Source organism: Anas platyrhynchos, chromosome 10, assembly GCF_047663525.1.
Source record: "Anas platyrhynchos isolate ZD024472 breed Pekin duck chromosome 10, IASCAAS_PekinDuck_T2T, whole genome shotgun sequence".
Classification (NCBI taxonomy): Eukaryota; Metazoa; Chordata; class Aves; order Anseriformes; family Anatidae; genus Anas; species Anas platyrhynchos.
Window position 1 is genome coordinate 12832528 of NC_092596.1, and position 25342 is coordinate 12857869.

General features: G+C 36.5%; 1 long non-coding RNA gene across 1 annotated transcript; it reads right to left on the bottom strand.

Annotated features, from left to right (window-relative positions):
- Positions 1 to 303: 303 nt before the first annotated feature.
- LOC106016481 (uncharacterized) lies at positions 304 to 5459 on the bottom strand. Its single transcript, XR_001189243.5, has 2 exons — positions 2041 to 5459; positions 304 to 1000 (listed from the first exon to the last, which is right to left on the bottom strand). It is a non-coding gene; the product is annotated as an uncharacterized lncRNA (long non-coding RNA).
- Positions 5460 to 25342: the final 19883 nt, after the last annotated feature.

Sequence of the window (25342 nt, forward strand, 5' to 3'; positions counted from 1 at the left end):
TAAAGGATTAGTTGCTAGGTTTACATAAAAATGGGAGAAAACTGGTTTCTGGACTATGTTTAATTTAAACAGAACTTGATTTTCTTGAAGAGTTTGCTGCAAGTTCCAGAGAGAAAAAAACATTGCAAGCATTTCTGAAAATACTTTTTATTATCAAAGAAAATGGGAATAAGAAATCTGGAGAGAGACACTTAACTCGATATTAATAATAAAAAAAAAAAAGTTTATATTGTAGTGCTTAGGAGATAGATGAATACATTCATGGTGTTGTAAACTTTCAAAAAATCCTCAATGTAGTAACAGTTTGTAGTCACAGATATTTATTTAGAACACAATGCTGAACATCTTTACAAGTAACAAGCAAATGCTGCGTGAATCTATCAAATGTCTTCAGCCATTATAATGTTACAAGGCTTTCTAACAATTGATTAGGAAGTAATGTAATGAAGCGCTTTGAAGAATTCATATTATTTTTTCTTTTGTTACTAGTAACATTTTTTCATTTAATATGTTGAAATGGCAGATGTGTATTATCCTCTTCAGTTTTTTGTTTGTAAAAAGTAAGATTGATTATTCTAAAATACATCATGTTAGTGAGTGTTTTAGCATTTGACAATTGGATTTTGATAAATGATATCAAACAGAAAGAGGCTGTTCCTGCACTGTAAAATTGAAATCTGAGCTATCCATTTCCACTACAGTAATGCAGATTAAACTTTCTGCTATTTAACTGATATTTATTTCTTAACTGTGACAATGGTATTTGAAATTAATAATAATTTAAAAACAAAACAAAACAACCTCTGGAGAGGAACAATAAATATTTTTGCCGTGTTTCCTCTGCTCTGCGGAAGAACCTAATTTTATTTCTTTTCCCCCTCTTCCCATCTGCTGTAGGGTTCTAGAGGTTCATGGGCCTCCTGTTGTCTTCTCCCTTTGAACCCGCTCTGAAATTTAGTTCTTTCTCTCAGTGAAAGCCAGGCAGGTGTCAGCATTGCTTCTGAAGAGAAAAGAGAACAGAGGAAAGGTATGTTTTTAGTTTATCTGAACTAAACCTACAACTTTCCTGAATAGCTGTTTACTGTAGAAATTGTACCTATTCTCTCCTTATGTCAGACATTTGTATACCACTTTATGAAAATAAAATTACATACCGCTTTATTTACACTGAAAATAGTTTATCACAACGGTTCCATGATACAAGGAAAATTATCTCCATTTTACATCTAGGGAAACTGAGTGACAGATATCACTGTATTTTTGGCATGGCCTGAGAATCAATTGCAAGTAAAAGTTGGTGACCATTCTTCTGTCCAATGATATATTTATTTCACTGCTGTTAATTATTTAAGCATTTAGGTCATTTTAGATACTGAAGTCAATGTCAACCTGCCTGCTGATGGGCTTGTTACCTTGTATTAGAAGAGAAATATCTTGTGAAGGAAAGAGAAAAATCATAGGATTTATGCTGCTGCAAATGTTGACAACTCATGGACTTTTTTTTTTTTTTCTTAATAAAATACAGCACTCTAGGAATGCTGGACCACTAACAATTATGACTATTAAGCCCTCTAAATCTATGGTTTTATACTGCGTGTCTTGAGTGGTTCTGAGTTACTTTTACAGAGAAGGGCAATACGATCTGCAGTTTGTTCCATCAGCACTGTGCAGTGTAGCACATGCAGTTCTACTAGTATGATATAGTAATATATTACAACATTCCTGTTAATCAGGAGTAGAATCGAAAATGGGTAACTGGTTTTAGAGGAGACACTGAGTTTTGTGCAGTTGCTAACCCAAAAGTATTTAAAAGATCAGACTATGGCAAGGAAATGGAAAAAGAGGTACAGGAAAGTGAGGAATAATTTCAGGAATGATGTTATAAAAAGCAAGAAGAAAAGGAGAGAAGATGAATTTAAAAAAAGATTTTTTTGAAATGCATGGATCAGAACAGAAAATTAAGGTCATGGGCTAAGTGTACAGTCTTTAAAATATAGAAAGAAATCTTTAACAGATTCTGGAATGAAAAGTGTGCCAAACCTGTCAGAGTCATTCCACAAAGGCATGTGTACATTACATTAAATCTGCTCTAAGAGGCATTTTAAGCTTGCTTATGCATGGATGGGCATCTTGTTCTTCTCTTTCAGAGACATATGCCACTAAGAAGAGACAGAAATTAAAAGAATTATTTTATAATATAAACAGTCTCTACAAAGCTCATCTTAAAGGTCAACAAATGGAACACTTACAATGCAGAACGTGCATGTTTTATTTCAGCAGTTCATGACAATAACAATTGATGTTATAGCTTAATGTCAGTTTAAACTTCTAAATGCCTACGCCCATGTTTTTATACACTAATTCCAGCTAAAAAGAATATAGTAATTGGAAGATGATGACAAATTAACTGAATTCCTAAGAAAGCAGTATCTCTTTTTCTAAAGGCTTAGAGCTAGCACCCAGATCAACAATTATTGAGAGGAAGGGTACACACAGGAGTCCTTTGGTTTAGTTCAAACACCTGGGGAGCGATCCCAGACACTCAGCACAGTCCTGTGGAGAGGCACCAAAGGAAGCTCTGTTAGAAGCCCACCAGTGTAGCCACAGTAATCAAGTGTTCTGTGGGGTGTAATTAGTTAAGTTGGGTAATCACCCACACAGAGCCTGTCCTGCCATCAAGTGTTGTGTGCACAGAGCATCTCAGCTGGAAGCAACCAGTCTGTTCCTGCTCAGAGTAGCACTGTATGCCTAGATGTCCTGAAAATATCCATTTGTCCTCAGAAACTCCCATTTTCTACATTTCTTTCTAAACCATACAAATTCACTATATTGTTTATTGTATTTGTTTTGTATTGTATTGTATTGAAGAGTTCTCTTTGCTAGCGTGGAATAATATTAGGTATAGCTTTCAAGCATCTCTTAGGTTGCCATCATGTTTTTTGCTGTTTTGTTTTTTTGTTTGTTTGTTTGTTTCCTTTCTCAGTTTGTCAGAGAAGTAAATGTAATTTGCAGACTTTGAAATAGCAGTTATGATGTGTGCCTTGGAACTGACATATCAAATCTTCTCATTCACACTTTAGCTTGTGAATTCATGGCATGGACTGTGAAATCTTGTTCATTTAAAAAACCACTGCAAATAGCATAGTAAACAAGCAGAACGTGGAGACAGATCCTTTTATTTCCTGTCTTGCTCTAGTGTCAGTGAGATGTGCTTCCAGCCGTTGTCAGTGGGCTTGATGCTCCATAAACAGCACGGAGACCTGCACATAGAAGTTAAAACTTGATGTTTATGGTAGTAGGCAATACAGGAATAGAAATAAGCAGTTAGTACAGGGAATTTGAAAGGGTTATAAAGAGACAGGGGGAACTTACAGCTGCCAGGCAGCTGCCCCCAAATGTGAAAGTATGTGAGTCTTAGAAATAATAAACCAAGAGACTGATCGGAAGGGAAAGTGAGCATTTCAGTAGTAAATGTGAGTGCATTGCTTGTCAAAGACATGGAGAGTGAAGACAAGCCAGACAAGCAGTGTGTATTTAATGCAATAAAGGGGAGCTTGTAGAATTATCTAAAGCATGGCACCAGAGTCAAAGTGACCAGTTAGGAAAGCAATCATCACAGTGAGTAGGATGTAAATGTAGTTTGTAAGGCTGAAATTGAGACAGAGGTAACAAGAAACTGTTTGAAAGTTTGGATAGGAAAGACCATAGCTACTATGTAGAATGAAGCAGAAAGATTGTAAGACAGCCTTTATTTGGGTCTCTAGAAAGAGAGTTGTACAAATAGTGAGAGGAGAAAAAAGCTCTAGTAGTGATATCTTCACCATGGTAAACCAAGACCTACAGCTAACACTCTGTAACAAGGTGCTTGCTTGGGAGGAAAACCTAGCTGATGAGCTGAGCCTGAAATCTGCATGAGATTTCATCAAGTTTGGTTGATAGGTTTTGTTTGTTTGTGGGTTTTTTTTGTTTGTTTGTTTTTATGTGTTTAATCAACAAATTTCCATAAAATTTTCCCCTCCAGAAAACTATGGTTTCACAATGTGAGCATTTGAGTTTGAATTTCAGCCACTTCTACAGGAACAGAATGCATGACAAGCATCTTTTGCCAGGACACTAGGCTCTATAGAGACAGGCCAAGATAGTGTTTTGGACAAAATAAAAGTTATGAGTATCCTGATTTACTGCAGCTTTGGAAGTAATTCATAAATCCTAGTGGGAAATGAAAGTCATGATATCTCTGAAATATTTATTGGTCTTTTTTCTTGTTCTTTCTTCTTTAATTATACTGAGGTAGTAAACAACTTTACTCACAATTAAGCAGATTAACTAGTATTTCAAATTTAATTCTCCATTCCTTCGCTCTTGCAGATTTCAGCTAATGGTATGTGTTCATATGCGTGCCTGAAGATTAATCATTGTAACTCTCATTAGTTTTAATAGGGGCCATGTGAATAATTTTTCATGTAACATGTTGAAATATAACTTTCTTATTAATCTTAGAGAGAGTTACGGGGCTAATTGCTGGCAATCATGCAGGAGATGAATCCCAATATGCTGTTTGTGAGTGGGTTCTTTTGATTTCCCAGACATGTACCAGTATTTCCCTTGGCAGTAACCAAAATAATTTCTAATATAGGTGGTAGCTGTGGCAACTGTTTCAAAATATTTAAACACTTTATAGTGTGTAAGTTACTGCTGGCTTGATATTGCAGTGATTTACATATCCTTTAATGAAAAGTCAGGTTTCCAGCATTAATATGTAAAGTGTGTAAAAGAGTTCAGGCACTTTCCGATGAGGTTTCCTTTCTATGATCTTTGCTCACACCAGTGGTCATCTACTAGGAAAATTAATTAAGAAGGGGCAACCTGTCTATGATTTCAATATGCCATTTCGATTCTTAAGACTAGAATAGGACTGTGATAACCTCTGGGGCTGCTTTATCTGGGGTAGAAGGAAACAACTGATAAAATCATTCAGAATTTTTTCTTAACCTTGATATTCTACCATTCTACTGTGTGATTGATACTGTTAGCAGAGATCTGGGAGCTGAACTTTGCCCCTGCCTTCATGCTAGCACTGTCTGGGGTGACTCAGCTTCATGGCACAGAAGCTTGAATGCCAGAAAGCACTACAGGACTGTTGGGCAGCAGATAGTTATCTGGGGCAACACTCTCCACGGGCCCAGCAGTTGCAGGGAGTGACCTGCTGCCTTTGAGTAGGGTTGGAAGCATGTTTCACAAGGGATATGAGGGTGATTAAAGGAGGATGTAGATGATACAGCATCAAAAAAAAAATATTGCTGGATTTATTGCCTCTGAGAATGGAAAGCAGAATCTCCAGAGTAGAAGAAAGGAAACTGAGGCAGGAGTTCATAGGAATTATATCTTAAAAAATCTTACTCTAACTACTCTTATGGACTTGTTTTCCCCTTTCTGTGAAGATGGCAACCGTTAGGAAAAAAAAAAAAAAAAAAAAAAAAAAGATTCTTTTATCAGAGTTCTGTAATCATAACTTTTAAGGTATAGACTCATAAATGGTTGCTTATGTCTTCTCAGTAAGTGTTTATACCAATACAATGAAGGAAAAGACCAGTTACAGTTACAGTAGATGATGCAAGAGTAAACGTAGTCAGAGAGAGTGAATAACATTATAGGCAACATGCATGTATGCAATAAGTTTGGATGTCTTCTATAACTCTGATGGTGCTGATGATTAATAAACAAGCAAAAAGGTGATGATTAATAAACAAGCATCCTGCAGGTGCTGTTAAGTGTAAGACCAAGAGACTGTTAGGGTATTTCATTCTTCAGAAAAGGCACAAACTCACTGCATTAATGAGTTAGCAAATGAAGTCCAGTCTGCTTAAATACTAAAGTGAAAAATGGAGGCTTTGCAGTTGCACCAAGCAGATTGGGCAGAAATAGAGACCATGTTGATAATCAACACCTTAAATTAACCTCAACCTTTCGAATCCTGTGTAAATGAGATCAAGCCATGTCCTGGAAAGAGATTTTGAAGACATTCAAGCATTAAACATGTGAAGAGAAATACTCCCACAAAATAATTATAAAAAGCTGCCTTTGCAACTTGCTAATGTCTTTCTAAATTAATTATTTTAAAAACCTGCCTTCTTGATGATGTCCAGAGATTTCAATATGAAATGCTAAGGCTAAATATTCATACAATACTGTTGATTTTCACCATATTTCACAAATATTGAAATTGATCCAAAGTCCTCTGAAACAAGATTTGTTTTAACATTATCTTTAATCAGGTGAATTTTTCTATTGGGCTAAGGATCATCCTCAATTATTAAAGCAAAATGGGATTCAGACATCCTTCTGGAGTGCTTTTACTATTAAAGAAAAAAAAAAAAACCTTCAGAGAATTGGTACATATACGAAGATGCCATCTGTAATTTTGTAGTTTGTAGTCCTGTGTCTATTCTGCTTTATTCCTAACAAGGGTAGCTGTGTTTAGAGGTCTGAAGGGCTCACTATTAAAAGACTGTTAAAGAGTTTTTTTTTGGAAACTAAGTGGAACTATGCAATATGCTATGGATCTGAAGTTCAAGAAAGGAGTTAAAATATCAAGGGAGATAGAAGAATGTGTACAGAGTGAGTAAACTGTAGCAATGATAATCTGGGATGGCGTGAAAATGCTCTGTCTCAGGGGATTATGAATTCTGTGACATGCAAAATATGGTTGAGAATGTCTGTAAGTGCAAAGTAAAGGACTGGATTTTTTTTTTTTTTTAGATGATTTGTATTGTAGGAATGTAAGTATCTGCAGTTTTTATCATCTGAAATCCCTGAAGGTCCCTCTTGAAATTTCCTGATGTATATTCCTATAATTCATAGTCTATTCTACAGGTTAGCTCTGAAAGTTTTTCAAAATTCTGATATATTTAGAAACACTTGTAAGATGCATTTTAAGTAGTGCCTCTTCAGCTTCAGCTTGGATAAATAAATATAGCTGTGGTGTAATTGCCTGAAGTAACTAGGAAAATAAAACTAACATTCACGCTTTTAAGGAAAAGGTACAGCATTGAAGAGGCTTTCAGGGTAGGGCATAACTGCATTATCTGAGCATTCCCTAGGCTCCCAACCTTAGATGCTATCGCGCTGGGGAAACTTGGTGTGCTAGCTCTAAGGAACACCACGGAGCGTAGAGTGGAGTGGAGACACCACGGCTAGGCTCTGTAATCAGGTGGGGCCTTGATTGTTCTTGTGCACAAAGCTGCACTTTTTGCCACCCTAAGCCAAAGACCTGTCATGTTTTGACAAATGCTGTACCCTAGTGTACTTTTTGCTCATTATAATATCATTATAATACCAAAACACACCTCCATCCCAAAAGCTACCCGCCTCCAAGGTGCGACCACCCCTCACTGAGCATGCGCTCTGAATTTCTCGGAGCCTATTACTTTAAACGGAGACGGGAAAACTTTACACCAATCATAACTAAGATATGCTTGACTAGAGCCACTCAAGCTCCACCTAGAAGACAGAAAATAATATAAATTGGCCCATGATAGAGGGGATGTTAGGGAAGATACCATCGTCAGGGGAGATACCATCCCAAGGACATACAACATCCTTAGGACCTCCTGACTCCTGGGATCAGTCGACGGGCTGAGCCTCTCTTCCCCCCCCATTGGGACGCCTTTGGGTGAGATCTGAATATTTGCTTATAAATCTCTATAGAGTCTTTGATCCTTTTAACGCGTTTATTTCTAGGCTGCGCACCTGTAACACCTATAGCACCTGGAACACCTATAACACCTGGAACACCTAGAACCCACACCTAGAACCCACACCTAGAACCCACACCTAGAACCCACACCTAGAACACCTGTAACACCTGTGTATTTCATGCATACTAGCTTGCTTTTGCAGATAGTCACTATCACCGGCAATCCAAAAGAACCTGATTATCTGTTGCTGTAATAAACCATACTTGATTGCATTGTGATAGCTCTCATTAATGCAACTAGGGTGAGGGTGGTTATCTGTGATAGTTCAGTGTTCTGAATCTAACCAGACCCCCAGACGGTTAATACGTTTTTGGTGAATGTCTGAGCGGACCCCCAGGTGGTTATTACGTTTTTGGTGAATGTCCGAACGGACCCCCAGTTTTGGTGAATGTCCGACTGGTTCAGTACTCTGAATCCAACCGGGCCCGTAACGGTTAATCAGCTACACCCCTTTAACGCGACAATAGCTAGAAAACACAATATATAAAAGGAACTATTCTAACTTTCAAAATATTTCGTAATATATATATAATAGTTTTGTTGTTTTTGTTGTTGTTGCTTTTAATTGGATGTTACATATTTTATACATTTTATACATTTTTTATCTTGTGTCATGAAAGCTTCTGTTCTCCCATCTGGTTTTCTTTACTCAGAGTTGCTCCTATAAATCCTTAATTCAGTATGTCATTTGCACGTATGCTTTACTCTAGGCATGTGACCATTCCCATTTGAGGGGAGATGAAATAGGGAAAAGATTATATACTTTAGCACTGTGCTGGATTGGGACCCCAACAATGCTTTCATAATAGTTTTTTGTGGTTTTATTTATTTTTTTTTTTTTCCTTGGATTTTCTGGAATGTATTCTGTGGCTTCTAGAAGAAAATGATTTACATTTAATCTATAGCCTTATTCTCTTTGTACATAACATCTTGTTCTGAATACCTTACGACTGGTAATAGTTTTTGCTGAAGAGAAAATTTACTATCAGGGAAAACCATTTGTGTATGGGTTTGTTTTTTAGTTCTGTGTTCAGGAAAAGGGACTGCAAATGTGCTTTTTGCAGCTGCGAATATTTGTTTGTGTAAAACCCATTAACAGAAAACAAAATAAATTACATAACCCACTTTTTTTTTTAATATCAGATCATCTCACACTAAACTCACTTTTGCAGTTGATTACACTAAGTGTACATAGGTAAAAATATTGAAGCTAATCCAAGGGAAAGTGTATAACACAACAGTACTTGTCCAAGCAAATGCCTAATCTTAGGTAGTAATTATATATTTATATACCAGTTTTAATTCATTCTCCTCCTACCAGTTGTGTAGAAAATACATGATTTCCTGTTTAGCTTTACTTAAATCGAACATAAGAGGTGGAAAAATAATTGTGAAGTTATTAAATGTTTTTGCAAATCGAAAGCTATCTTTAGGATGCTTTCCCAGTGGGAGACAACTGGAGAAGAACAATTAGAAAAGTGTTTTACTTCTAGTAAATCAAAGTGACTCATTTAGGACTGAGATTACTCCAAGTTTACATCACCAAAAACCTCCCTTACATGTGACTCAAAGTAATCATGGTCAATTCATGTCTGGCCTGTTCTGAGTATTTGTCGTGGTTTAATCCGGCCGGCAGCTAAACACCACACAGCTGTTCGCTCACCCTCCCCCCTCCCTTTCTGGGACAGGGGAGAGAAATGGAAAGTAAAGCCCGTGAGTTGAGATAAAGACAGTTTAATAAGACAGGAAAATAATAATAACAAAAATAATGATAACAATAACAATAATAATAATAATACAATGGTGATAATAGGAAAGTAATAATATGTACAAACAAGTGATGCACAATGCAATTGCTCACCACTCGCTGACCGATGCCCAGCCTAACCCCGAGCAGTCCGGCCCCCTCCCCCCGGCTAGCCACCCCTATATATTGTTTAGCATGACGTCAGATGGTATGGAATACCCCTTTGGCTAGTTTGGGTCACCTGTCCTGGGTCTGTCCCCTCCCAGCTCTTACTGCACCCCCAGCCTGCCCGTTGGCAGGACAGAGCAAAAGGCTGAGATGTCCTTGGCTTAGTATAAGCACTGCTCTGCAACAATTAAAGCATCGGGGTGTTATCAGCACTCTTCTCATCCTAAGCCAAAACACAGCATTCCACCAGCTACTAGGAAGAAAATTAATTCTGTTCTAACTGAAACCAGGACAGTATTATTTGCTGAACTTAGTGAAGTAAATTGGTATCAAACCAGTTGGTTTGTGTTGGTTCTGATGTCAGTCCTTTAGCATTGAATATCATTTTCTGTATGATAAAAATGTTAGGGCAGCAAAGTGGTGATGGAATTACTGGAGTGCATGTTTGTAATTCTACATGCTGATGTTCAATGAGAAAATCTTATTTTGCTCCCACTTGATGTTGCTGATTCTCTGGATAACTAAGTTTGGACTGGCTTAATTTCTTTGCCAAAATAATAGCTTCAAGGTAAAGTGAGACTATGAAAACACATCGCATGGAATACCTGTTATGATGGTACCCCAAGGGGAAGCAGCTTGAACTACCTGTTGGTGAGTGGGGTCTTCGAAAACAAGAATAAGAAAGGAGCACTGTGCTTGCCTAGGTCTGCAAAGTCACACTACTGAATCCTTTCATTCTTGACATTACAGCCACATAATTAGATTTCTGATCTTCTCCACTGCTGCAGGTTCCTGGAGAAGAAAGTTATTTGCTCTAATAGGATCCTACTACATGGGTACAAAAAAGCAGTTTCATTAACTTGCATGTTTCCCTACAAAATTTCTGTCTTTTTTAGAAATGATGGTGCTCTGATTCTGTTGTCTTGCAACTTTCAGTGTTCATACTGAGAAGGAAAGAAACAGTCCTGTTCCACTATACAGATGTAATTTCCTCTAAACATGTTCAAGCCAATAACTTGACTAAGACAGAGGGAGAAAATATGTTCAAATGAAAAGCAGAATTGCATTGCATATGTAATGAAGCTGCTGTGCAGAGAACTTTAATTCTTGTGCCTTCTAGAGACTGATATCTTGTGTTTGCAACAGGTTAATAATATTCAGAAGTGTATATAAATCTTAGCTATAAATAACTAAAATCCACATAGCATGATTTCTAGTTGAAAATGTATTCCCTTTTCCAGGTAGCAGAAAAATCTTATTAACCAGCATGGTTGTTTTTTTTAATAGGTTACTGTATACTGACACACATACACATGCATTTTTGTTACCTGGCTTTTTTAATAAATACTTTAAATGAGTGTCTTGTAGACATGAAGAAGACATCAAGTCACTCAGCAACTGTACATTCTAGGCATAAGCTAGATGGCTGTAAATCATCGTGAACTGAGCTCTGCAGCTTTCACCATGAATAGGTCCATGAACTGCAGTTTAGGTTTTGATACAATTTCAGCTACCACATTCCAGTTGGAATGAAGTGAAAACTAGGAGAATGAAACACATAAAACTGATAAAAATCTTCTCACACAACCTTTTATCCAAGCAGACAAATTGGATTTTTCCACCTTAACACTTGACAAAATCACACACACACACACACAAACACACAAAAAAAGCAATTTTTCTGTTTTCATTTGAAAACCAATATGTTTTATTTAGATATATAACTTTAAATATGTCAATTTAAATTTTTAAAAAACATTTTTATTTACAAGGAATCATTTTATTATTGTTGTTGTTCTTTATTATTTTATTATTATATATTTATTATATATTATTATATATTTATTATTATTTATTATTATATATTATTTATTATTATATATGTATTTTATTATTATTATTGTAGAGCTTAGGGATATGGTTTAGTGGGGACTGTTAGCGTTAGGTCAGAAGATGGACTCGATGATCTTGAGGTCTCTTCCAACCTAGAAATTCTGTGTGATTCTGTGTGTGATTACTTTTTTTTTTTTTTTTTTTTGGTATCTGAAAGCTTTTCTATAGAAGGAGATCATTCTCTCCAACAGGTGTGCAGAGAAATCACCTGTAACCACTTGATTCAGCACAAGGTCAGAGTAACTGGACAGATGTCCTTAAGAAGAATATAGTGTATGTCCTTAAGAAGAATATAGTGTATATCCTTAAGAAGAATATAGTGTATGTAGCTGTGGTATGCTTGCTACTTATTCAGAGAGGTGCTATCTCTTCTTTTTTAGATTAGCCTCCTGCATCCCTGGCTACCATCCCATGTTGCTTTGTTTTTCTAAGTATGTTTTCTTAAGCGTTATGCTGGCTGAATTTAATGTAATTTGGAAATGCAGTGTGCTGTCAGGACTAAGTTCAGCTCTTCCCAGAGAGTGCAGAGTGCTAGCCTCCAGGTAGAGCTGGTTCAACATCCAAAGTAGCAGCATTTCTGTCTTCTCTGTATTACTAGTGCTTACAACTGCATGGGACAGATATTCCTATGCACCACACTTGGGAACAAAGCTGAACTTGAGTTGTGTATCAAAGATACTGCAGGAGGTGTCAAAAGGTACCTCCAGTCATCTCTTTACAGGCCGAAGTGTTTGTCATTGCATAGGTTGCAATCAAAAAGTCAGTATGTGGTGAATAAACACAAAATATTTGCAGTCTTGGAAAAAAAAAAAAAAAAAAAAAAAAAAAAAAAGATGTATATTTAAAGTCGAACAATTTACATTAAAATTATGGACCTGGCAGTTTAGTGGTATTCCTAATTCTGCTAAATGTGGATATTTTATCCAAATATAGTCATTTTAAGCTCACTGTCAGGAAAACTGTTAGAATTATTTATATGTATTTTACTTATATTCATAGGAGGGAAAAAAAGTGTTATAAAAGTAATCAGACCTTGTTTAAATTGTCATTAGGATCTTCTGCCTGCCCTCTTTACTACACAGTGCAGGAAAGAAGTGTCTGTTCTATTGTTGCTACATTCAAGTATCCTCACCTCTTATGGTGTTTATCATATTTAATGACTTTACTCAAAACTGTTCCCAGGCTCTTGCTATTTTGAAAGAATCTAAATTTTCATTAAACCAAAGCCCTATAGCATTTTGATGGCAGAGAGAAGCTGTAAGTGTGCACAGTGTAATTCCAAAGGTTTAAAAATAAAAATCTAGTGGAAAGTCCAGCTAAAGCAAATGCCCTGATTTTGTGAGTACCGGACTGACAAGTTTTTGAACAGTTAGCAATTTTTCAGAAGTTAGCAATCCTATATAAACTTAAGATACTGCTGTGAGTACTGGCATATAAGAATCTTGCAGTTTCACAGCTGGAAACTTGAGTAGACTCTAAATGAAACACTTCACAATTAGATGATCCTTCAAGCACCCTTCCTCAGCTTACTGAGTTTTAGATTTTTACTGTGAAGCAAAATCCTGCATTTTTCTTGAAAAGGAAATAAAGATGAGGGGGAGGAGAGAAAAATTAAGATTCAGTCATGACAAGAAATTTAGATAAGTAAATGGGCAGCCTCTTTCTCTTTCCTCATCTTAGTACAAATGCTATTTAATAAGGTACCTACAACATTCAATTAGGACCAATCTATGCAAGATGCTCCAAACATTTATATGAGTTCACACTCATCTAAAGTATTAGAGATGTAATTACCAGCCGGGTGCTACAAAATTACGTTGAACGATACATTTATCTCACAAGCATTCAGAAATGCATCAAGAAAATGTTCCCATCTGCTGTATGATCAGGCTAATCTTTCTTCATACCAGCCTACCCATTAAAACAATCACTTTAGATAAGAAAAAGACATTCCTAACTGTTGCCTTTTTTAATTTGCAGCACACATACTCTAGTGTTTGAGTGATGGTCAATGAGTTACAAGTAAGCATTGCTCTGCTATTCTTGGAATTCACATTTGAACTATTTAGTTGCTTCATGGATTTTTAGTGAGGTTGATTTATGCAACACTGGTAATTGAATAGGAAATAGCAGTACCCAGCAGCTTTGGGAAATTTGGGACATCTAATATGTAGTTGATATGATAAGAAAGTTAGATGATTATTCCAGGCTCAAGGAATAATGTACATGTAGTTTATCAAATTGTAGATGCTGTTTCTAGGAATCTTTACAATCAGTTTATTCTGTATTGGAAATATTGATGTAACCTTATTAATTTATATGAAATACAATATTTTTTGCATTTGAAACACAAGTAAGGTGTTTAAAGCTCTAGCAAATCCCTTTTAGCTGTTATAATAATAATAAAATTCTGTGACTTTTCCATGAGACCATCTCTGTCAACAATTCAAATTCCATAAACATCCAAAGCTTTGCCAAGCTTTAGTTGAGAGAAATTGAAGATATCCATTCCATAAAGTTTACCCTAGTCTCTTTGATTACTACACTCCTGTATTGCGTCTGAGACAAATAACTTTGATCAATTTAAAAACATGTATTGCTTACTCTGAACTTCACCATTTTGGCAAGCTTTTCCCAAATAAATAAATAAATCAAAAGAAAGTGGAAAAAAAAAAGTGAAGGTTTAAAAAAAAAGAAATGACAGCTGCTACATAGAGTAAGCTGTTTATTGGCCCAGGATCACTGGATAGGTATTTTGGTTTTGGTTTTATTTGTTATCGTGCTTTTGATTAAGGATCACATGAGCAGCATCAGGTTTGCTGTGTTATGATCTAGCCAGTGCATACATTTGATTTTGCCTATGTGTACAACCAGCCTCATCTCCATGTTCTCAGCAGTAGCTTAATCTTGCTGTTACCATTGTCAGAAAGTCAGGAGCTATTCATACATGCATATTTGCTGTGCAACATACACATCTTGCCACAGGATGCAGATCTTTTTTGAATACGTAGATTTCTATAGTTCATAAAATAAACTGTCTTAAAAGACAAACTGTGATATATGCCCTATACAAGAAAATTAAATAGTGGCCTCTGTTATCTACTGCATAACAAACCCTCTTGCTCTCTATCTGCTAACATTCTTGGTCATCTGCTGAATCAATTATTTATAAGGAAAGATGCTATAACCTTTACCTCTTGACCTCTGTATCTCCAGGGTATTTTTTCTACTGCCAAAGAAAGTCACCTCCCTTCCTGGATTCCTCTTCTTGCAAACTGAAGATCAGGAAAATCTGCCTATTCTCTGCATCCTGAAGCACATTTACTCCTTTATATATTTCTTTCCCATTCCAGTTTTAATCTTTTTTTTTTTTCTTTATGTATTCATGGGACTTTGAACTCCAAAAGCGAGAAACATCCTTTTTTAATTCTTTGTTAATTATGTTGGAAATGTTCGAAACATTTGTTATTAATTATGACTCATATTCATATATGAAAATATTAGTGAACAGGCATACATACATATATTACCACATGTATGTATGTGGGTATCATTCTACCTGGGGACCTTATGGCTTTTGAGTAGGAAACCAAGCCAGACTCAAATCCTGTTTATCAACATAAAAATAACCTCTCCTTAAACCGAGACTTGTTTGGCACAGATTGGATAAAAACAAATTAGAAAAATGAATGGGCAGTGCTGAAGCTTTCTAAAGACTTTTCCAGCAAAGACTAAAACTTCTCAAAAACAAAAACTGCTTGTAGGAATTTCTATTGGGAAAGTTTCTCAATGTAAGGATGGAATTCTAATGACAAGAGAGGTTCTCCACAACGTGAGAGCTCTGACTGTAAGAAGAGGAGCTTGGCTCCCACACTGGCCAAAACTGAAAATCTGAAAAATTAGGACAAGCATTACAGGTGACAGGTCTTGAACTGACATGAGGTGGGTGGGTAATGTCAGTCAGAAAGACTTTTAGTGATGTGACAACTCTGTGAACACTCTGTGGTTAAGAAGAAGAAGCTGTTGTTGAGTATAAATGAGGAAAAGTGGCCTGTTAGTGAAGGGCTAGAAAAACAACATCTGCAGCAACACACTGAACAATAAGTGAAGGGACACCCACACATTTATTTTTTTTCAAGGCCAAAGGAAAGAACATTGTAATTAATGAGATGCTAAGTGGTCAAATGGAATGTGTAATGATAATAGCACACACATCATTGTATGCTCAAGGTTATGCAGGAAGAAAATGCAAAAAGTAGGCAGGCTTCTGGGGAGGATCTGAAAGAGCTGAAACTGAGGAGATTTCCTGGGTATAAAGCCAAGGGCTGACATTATTGCTCTAAGTACCATAGAAAACAGGCAGAAATGGAGCCCTTTCTTTGCTCTTATTTATCTTATAATGATGACAGGACCACAGAGAGATGAGTAAGGATTTAATTTTGGATCAGCTAAAATTCTATGGCTCACTGAGTGTTGAGTTCAGTTTTATGGACAATGCTTTACTGCTAGCGGAAAAAAAAAAAAGGGGGGGGGGGGGAGGAGAAAGAAAGAAGGAAAGAAAGAAGGAAAGAAAGAAGGAAAGAAAGAAGGAAAGAAAGAAGGAAAGAAAGAAGGAAAGAAAGAAAGAAAGAAAGAAAGAAAGAAAGAAAGAAAGAAAGAAAGAAAGAAAGAAAGAAAGAAAGAAAGAAAGAAAGAAAGAAAGAAAGAAAGAAAGAAAGAAACTACTAAAAAAAAGAGCCTTAAACAAGTCAGATCCTCTTCTTCCATTTACATATTCCTCCCCAAAAGCGGAAGAGGAAAAAAGAACAAAGATTCTCTGAGAGAGAGGTAAAATAACTCGTTAGTTTCTTAGGAATTTAGTCATTTAAGTACATTTAGTGTGTTTGGTTTTTAATTTGCAACAAGTAAATATGAATGTGCTACACATTTATCATGAATTAAATTACCTCCTCCACAGAAGTGTACAAAATATTATATGCTACTAGAAGGCCTAGTAACTGGCAGTGATATATTTGTATCTCCTTTCTCAATAGTAATATTTGTTTGAATTATTTGAAATTTTATGACTTATTCTTTACAAATACAATCAAGAATATATTTGGTATGCTGCCAGATAGCTATTCTAACTCTGTACAACACTGTAAAGACCAAAGAATTACACTTAAATTATATAGATTGTATACCATGATAAGTTTTGTTGCTTATAACGTTGTATGTTGTGATGAATGGGAATCCCTTTCACTAAACGTATTTGAAGTTGAAAAAGAGTATAAAGGTAAACAGGAGAAACTAAATAATGTAACAAAAATCCAGCTGAGATACGTATCATGCACAATCGCCTCAATTACACATCTCAGCCAGGATGCAGTTAATAGTGATTCACATTCAATTTTGTCTGGCAGAGAAGGAAGAAAGAACAAGGATGGATATTTTGATCTGTTGGTGGAACTTGAGGTTGATATTAAGGTACAGGGTAAAGGCAACTCAAAATCAATGTCATACTAAATCTAACCCATTTAACTTCCTTCCAGTATAGAGTATTTGAAATGTACTTTTTCTGGTAGGCATTGTTTTCTCAGTTATGCACTTACAGTAAACTTAGACTGGGCAGTGCACATGCAGCAGATCCTAGCCAGTGGGTTCACTGTTGAATGCATGGGTATATGTTGGGCATATATGTTTTTTGTCTATAATGTAATGGGTGATACACCTTCAACCTGCTATTATAATAAGACCTATGAAAGTTTGAAAATTCTGCAAGTTTCAGAATTCAGATGGATATTAGTAAAATATGGTAGAATGTTGCTCTGCAGCAATGGACTAATGAGGTGTGTTCACAGAATCTTCTGTTCTAATATGACGATAGAGTGTTGGCTGTTTCTGTTGTACCTGCTCACTTGCACCTTGCTGTACCTGCATTGCCTGGCCAAACCAGGTTGATTACTAAAAGCCAGAGCTGGCAGATTTGTAAATCGCACCTTGGGAAAAGAATATCCTGCTCTTTGCCCTAATAATCTTTTCCTTAGTGTTCAGTAGTGGCACTGAAATGCTATCAGATGATGCAGTGTTTACCTCTAGGAAAGTCCTATTAGAAAATCATTAATGACAGCACTCAAATGTTCAGGCCTATAGGCCTGAGGGCAATTTCTTGTATATCGTTTATGCTAATAGAGGAAGAAATAAAAAATGTAAGCCAGCTACTTCTTTATCAAGTTTCTCTGCATATTCTGCAGTTAACTGTATTTCAGCATGCAATTCAGCAAAACATAGACACCTTATTTATTGTAATATCTATTAATAGTAGAGACAGATGTCTGAAGCAGAAAGTAAAATATGAATTTGAAATTATTTTAGGTCTACAGTAGATGTAACTGTGAACTACCCTGTTCAGCAGAACAGATAAAATAGGAAAGAAAAATCCTGAACATTCATTGTCTTTTTATCCATCTTCCTACAGTTATGATTATTTCCTACCCAGCTGCTATACAAACAGCTTCTCCCTTTGTCAGTGATCCGTGGCTTATGCCTACAAATTTCAAAGGAAAAGTGTGAAAAAAAAAGTGAGATCATTATTCAAAGCAGTGTAGTTTGAAATAAAGAATATAATTTCCCACAGCACTGGGGGAGGGTTTTGTTCACTGAGCAAATACCTGTTTGAAAGTAAACCCAAGTTGTTCTTTTACTGGCTAGTGTGCAAAATGGGAGATAAGGTTAATCACCCCTCAGTAAGCCTTTACCTTTGTAGTTCAGGCATCACAAATTTCAAGCATAAATAAACAGTATTCTACATACTTCAGGAACATTCAGTAAAATGGAGAAAGAACAAAATAAGTAGGTTTTATTCTCATATTTATATTAGATTGAATCCTGGTTTATTTTCTAGTGGACATGGGACGGTTCTTAACTGCAGTGGATCTTTCTTGTACGTAGAAGTAAATTCTGCAAAGAGAAACATTGCATTACTAACAGATAATAGATATGACAGGGATGGAGGAAGAGGGGGAAACCTGTGTTGGATGGACTTTTTGTGTCCATACCTATATATAGAAATATATCTCATTTGTTGTCAGTTATGGTGCTTATCTTGAAGCCATTTGTATTGTCTGTTGGAAGGGGGCATCCCGAGTAAGAAAGGATCATACAAAAAAAAAAAAAAAAAAAAAAACACAGAAGGGAATAAGGAGGTCTAGGGAATGGAAGTGGCAAAGTAGCACAGGTTAAAATATATGAGCTAGGGATGAAAATATGAGTAGCTGTTTTTCCATTCTCTTGAAGGCTGTCACTGATGATGAGTCCCTACTAACCCCTAAATTAAATCTCTCTACATTTGATTCTCCTCCTTTTGTCTGATGTCATGTTAGAGGTTACAATCATTGGACAGCTTGTTTTCATTTCTTATATGAAATGAAGTTGGGAGTTATGACCTTTTCATTTAAACTTTATATTTAATTTGCTGGCTTATTATGAGCTGGCAGAAAGCATTGTAATAATTTCCTAGCATCTTGATCACACTTGCAAGCTTTATTTTATAGCAAAATAACCGCAAATGTCCCTGAAGCAGGAAGAAGAATATTTCTTTAAAATATTGAATATGGTTCTTAGACATGTACTCTTTTCTCAATTGAACAATACTTCCCTTTTTATTCTACAAACAACCTCCAGGGGATTTTGAAAACAAACAAACAAACAAACAAAAAAAAAAAACCAATCAGCTTAGTATCCATAAACTCAGCAATCCATCATTGTTTGTGGATTAACCGACCTGCATTATTCTACCTGCATGTTCTTTGAAATGGTCAGTGCTTAAGCATCCTTAGCTCTGGCTATTCATGCTGACATTTAAGTTTTTGTCGTGGTTTAACCCGGCCGGCAGCTAAACACCACGCAGCTGTTCGCTCACCCTCCCCCCTCCCTCTCTGGGATGGGGGAGAGAAATGGAAAGTGAAGCCCGTGAGTTGAGATAAAGACAGTTTAATAAGACAGGAAAATAATAATAACAAAAAAATAATAATAACAATAATAATAATAATAATAATAATAATACAATGGTGATAATAGGAAAGTAATAATAATATGTACAAACAAGTGATGCACAATGCAATTGCTCACCACTCGCTGACCGATGCCCAGCCTAACCCCGAGCAGTCCGGCCCCCTCCCCCCGGCTAGCCACCCCTATATATTGTTTAGCATGACGTTAGATGGTATGGAATACCCCTTTGGCTAGTTTGGGTCACCTGTCCTGGGTCTGTCCCCTCCCAGCTCTTACTGCACCCCCAGCCTGCCCGTTGGCAGGACAGAGCAAAAGGCTGAGATGTCCTTGGCTTAGTATAAGCACTGCTCTGCAACAATTAAAGCATCGGGGTGTTATCAGCACTCTTCTCATCCTAAGCCAAAACACAGCATTCCACCAGCTACTAGGAAGAAAATTAATTCTGTTCTAACTGAAACCAGGACAGTTTTCAGTTGTAATTGTTTTAGGACAGGCTTTTAAAGAGTTCCAGACTAAACAAACTCAAATAAAAAGAAATAATTGTTCAGCATAGTATTGCAAAGACTTGATTATAAATTTATAAATTAACATGCAGAAAATGAAACATTTATGTTATATGTGTGTCAAGCAACAGCCTGTATCAATTAAAACACTGAAGTGAACAAATAATTTGCCATTTTCCAATTTCACTGAATGTGTTAATTTCTTTTGTACACCTTATTTTGTTGCTTAAGCTCGCTACGTGGTGCAACACTGCCTATTTATTTATTTATTTTTATCCTAACCAAAAGTTTATGAAATTTTCTACCTAATTCTAGCAAAGGTGATTCATAAGCATTTTGTGTTCACTTACTAACTTAAGTCTAAGAGTATAAAGGTAAATTCAAGTGAAGGTTAGTGGAAAAAACCCTACTATCCTTCCACAGTTGTCATGTAGTTTTTCCCAGTGTGATCCTGATCATGCCGATTTAGAGCAAAAGCTGCAATGAAATTGCCACACCAAGTGAGCTAAAAGTACAACACATTAGGTTGTCAAGCACCATGCAAAAAAGATTTTCAACAGATGCCATACTGATCAGTCTTCCCAAAAAGAAAATCATTTCATGCTCAAGAAAAATGGCTACATAAAATCTCTTATGTTTCCCTGGAGGGGCACCATTTCACACATTGAAGTATCACAAATGCAGGCTCCTGCATCAACAAAGGCAGGTTTGCTGACTACAGAGGTGCTAGCTGCACCTTCTGGGCAGTGTGATCGCACTGAAAACAATAGGAGACGTAATACCATTGGCATCTATGAACAGAATAATTTCATTCTACAATGAGACTCTAGAATTTGTTGGTGGTGGGAGAATCTGAAAGAAAGCTTTGCAGAAGAATTGTTCCAACCGAGGCCTCTGCAAGGGAGGCTTTGGACTAGAGTAATGCTGAAAGCCTTGAAAAACGTTATTGAGCCTGCGATCTCTGCATTTGAAAGCACGAGTAACTACAGCATTAAGTAAAGCAGCAACACGATAAGGACTATAATCTGACCACTGAAAAGTAAATGAATTTTCCTGTGTACCCAGAACTTTGTTCTGTGACCATCTTTAAGTCAAGCTGACATATTACATCAGGTAGGGCATTGATTCCAAAACGACCACAAACTACACAGTAAAAGAAATTACAGTAGGCTAGATTTTCACAGCTGCATGCAGAAACAGAGCAACACAGCCACTCCAGTTCAAGCTGAGACAAAATCTATTTGGGGAAGAGCAGGGACTACTAATACAGGGTAATTTGCAAAGCTACAAATTGCAGGCTGCTAATTGGGAGCACCTGAAGACATTCTTCAGGAAGTGACAGTAGAGGGAAAAGCAGAAAGTTTAAGAAGTAGGAAACACATCAATTGTAGAATAATTTATTTATTTATTTATTTATTAACCAAATGCAGATAAATGAAAGATAATTGTTGGAGGTAAGTTGTCCAAGGGCAGTTCTTCTTGCTGTGTTGTAAGTTTTTCCTCTTTGGAATTGGTCTCACTCTAGGCTGTAATAGCATACTTAAAGCACAGCACAAATAATTGCTGTAGAGTAAAGCAACACTGTTAGCTAGCAGTATCACACTGCATCAAGGCTGCTGACATAGGCACACTACATACTTTCTTTTCAGCATCAGTCGTTGGGTTAGAGACCGTGTGGATAGAAAGGAACATGCATTGTACTAATTTTCTTGGCAAATGTACAACCTGTCTATAACTAATGGAATTAGAGAAAAAATACTGTAGGGAAAAAATAGATTTAGGTGTTTATTATGTATAAAAATAGAGTGATGCTTCCTATCTGTCTGCCTCCTGGGCTCCCAAATTAATGTGCGGCAGGATTAGGGGAAGACAGTGAAAGATTTTAGTGTTCCTTCAGCTTGAACAGTTAAACAGAATCAAAAAGGATCTTCTCTGACTTATTCAAAATCTTTCCTAGATTCCACATCTTCAGTAGAGTTGTCTGGCCTCTTCCTGGGGGAAGAAAGTGAGTCCCATAAGTAATATATTCATTCAGAATGAGGGGGAGACCCCCAAATGACAATGCTGGCAGAAATGTTTCCACTTCTTGTGACCTACATTTCACTTCAGCAATATAATGAGTATAGCTTTGGGCCTGGAAATGGTTCCTTATCTCATGGGTAGGAATATGTACAGTGGTTTCACTGATTTCCTTGGGATTATTCTTAGAAGTGAAGTTACTCATGCAAATGATTGAAAGCTTATGGTTTGGGGGTCCATTTTCACACTTTAATGAATCACTGACTGGATTATTTTATCATCATCTTCCTATACTTGAACACATTTTTAGGGTTGTGGCATTGTTTAGGGTGTAAACTCTGTGCATTATGCTCATGTGCTAATGAAGAATTGATGTTTGTTACTTATACTCTATGTTTCACTTTCACACATTTAATACATAGCTGAACATTCCTGTTGCAGTATAAATATACTACTGATGTGCTTCAGTAGGGATTTCCATGGATCAGCTGTTTTATAGGTCACTGCAAATAAGCATAAAAAAAATTCCTATACTCTACCACACCTATACGCATCCCTCTATGTGACAGTAACTATTTAAATTGTACAGAGCTTTGTTATCCACCCTGAATTTATTACTTGATCTTCTATGTTAAAACTAGAACATTTCTCTGAAAGACATGTTAGAAAATGTAAACATCAGCCTAGAAATGGTCTTTCAATGACCTTCCAATCATTAACTACATAAACTTATGTAACGTGGTCAGACAGTAGAATAATAATTTTTGAATTCAGAACAAGCAGGAAAAGGCCTTTGGTATTTTCTCTGTTGTGGTATCTGTAAGACTAGTTCTTCAACCCAGTGGCTTCAGAATACTTCAGGTCCAGTGCCCAAGAATGCCTTTTGGTGGAGATTTTTGAGAATAAAGTCAGAAGATACTCTGTTTAGAAATACAGAGGTGGTATGTTTTTTTGTTGTTGTTGTTGTTTCTTTGTTTTCCCAAGGCTTTGTTTAAATGTGGAGAGTGAGGATTTTCTGGCAAAAGTGGCACTGAGGAATGTAGTTGGTCAAGAAGTAAAATGGCTAAATGTGTTTTGGTGCCACATTAAAAATTGAGTAAAGCTCATTTTTCTATCATGTTATGCTATTACATTTTCTTTCAAAGTCTTCTGCTGTAAAAAGAAAAAAAAAAAAGTAATCCCTTTCATTTTATAATCTCAGATGTTTGGCTTGCTGCATTGCTTTGATTTGGGATGCAATTTTATTTATTTATTAACCTACTGGTCCTTTTAAGTTTTCCAGTTCTCATTTGTTAAAGGTTTGATTTAACTGCATGTTCTGGGGAGGATATCTGAACCCCAGAGTCTTTTGTGTTTAACAAGATTCAAAGCACAGTAAACTGGCATATGTCTCTCTTTTAAAGTGCACTATGTAGTTGCTTGTAATCAAGGCCATCTGTCATTTAATGCATGCCAAGTACCAGCTGCAACTGTGGCACTGGTTCAGTAGCCTTCAGTACAGTACCTGCTGTGGACAGCTTTGCAGCCATATCTGAGGTCAGAGTTGGGATTGGCAGTCATGAAACACAGAAGGGATGGTATATAGAACCTTTCAGAAGCTCTTTTCTGTCTGTGTTGTCACTAGAGAGACACCTAACAGGCTCAAGTCCTGTAGGGTCAAAATCTTCATCAAAATATCATGTTTCTGAAGAAGTGGAGCTCTTTCTTGACAGTTGGTACACATGTTCAAAGTGTCAGCAGTGTCTATAAGCTGCATAGAAATTTTTTCACTTTTTTTCTCAGACAGCAGACCCAGTTCAGTTGGTATCACAAACTTTTACATTATCTAATAATAAAAAGAGATTGCTTCAACTTGCAAAATAGGTTATAAAGAGTCACACAATATCACAAGCTATGCAGCTCTTGTGATGCTTTAGATGATTTTGTCACTCATAACAACTGTATGTGTATCCTAGAGAGCTCTCTCAGCTGGAGTTGGTAGTAAATTTTGACAGCTATTTTTCTTTTAACAAATATAATCTTTTTTTCCATCAGGCCTTGAATAAGAGCATACTAGACAGTGAAAAAGGATGAATAAATAAATAAATAAAAAGCTATCTCAAAAGCTACTGGAGAGGTACCTTTTTTCAAATAGTGGTCAGTTTCTTTGAACTGCTCTGTAAGTGGGGCCTTTCCTCCCCATGACTTTTCCCTTAAAAAATCGTGGTCTTAAAAGTCTTTGCAAATGCCCTGTTCACTTTGGGGAAGATTTTGATATTCAGGGTGGGACTCTGAGAGAGCTCACTGGGACCACAATCTTAGAGGTACCAGCAACCCGCAGGAATTCATCCAGGATGTGGGATAGCTGGATTAACATCATTGCTGTGTCATTTGCCAATTTCAGTTGGGGTCCAGTTGCTCCAACCCATGGGCTAAATTGAATATTCTCTCTACCTCTTGATTCTTCACAGATATCTTCATAGAGTTCTACTTTTACCTTTAGTCAAAGTGGGATGACTTCTTGAAATGTCAATTTCAAATTAAAGCTACTTCTCAGCTAGGTCTAGTTCGAACAACATATAATATTATGTGGTAGAGTTGTCACAAATGGGCACAAATTTAATTTGTTAGTCTATAGCAGCAAACCTTGCACTCATTTTTATGGCAGTTTTGGCTGTAGCCTCCTGAGAGGTAAGTGCAATGATCTGTTAAACTGTGTTGAAATATTCCAGTCATTGTTCTGACTCACAAAAGTAAAACTCTTGCTGTTTTCATGGTACAAAAGATTTCATAATATTCTTGGAGCTTTTATCTTTCCATGGTTCACAGTCCTCAAAATAATCCTAAATGAATGTTTGACTGTGAGAGTTTGACTTACTCTTTCAGAAATATACCTCATAGTGGATCTTTAGGAAGCTCTTGCTAAGACATCATCTCATACGTTCTTAACATAAGTAGTGCAAAGACATAGTTTTCAAGCCATCTGGGTGAAAGTCTCTATGTCACTACTGAAATATCCTTTCCAAGATCTAGTCAAATGGGAAGAGTTGAAAGTTGTGACTAAATTGTCTTGTGAAAGCAAAACCAGAATCTAGCAGGGTCTGAGCATCAGGTAGAAAGTTACATTTTAGAAAAAGGAAATGATGAGGCAGCTTTTAGCTGAACAATTTCACAACTATGACATTTGTTTTTATGACTTCTGGTCCATTGCTAATTTTAAGGACAACCAACAGTGACACTCAAGGCTGCAAGGTATGCTGGAGTGCGTGAAATTAGCTTAGTGT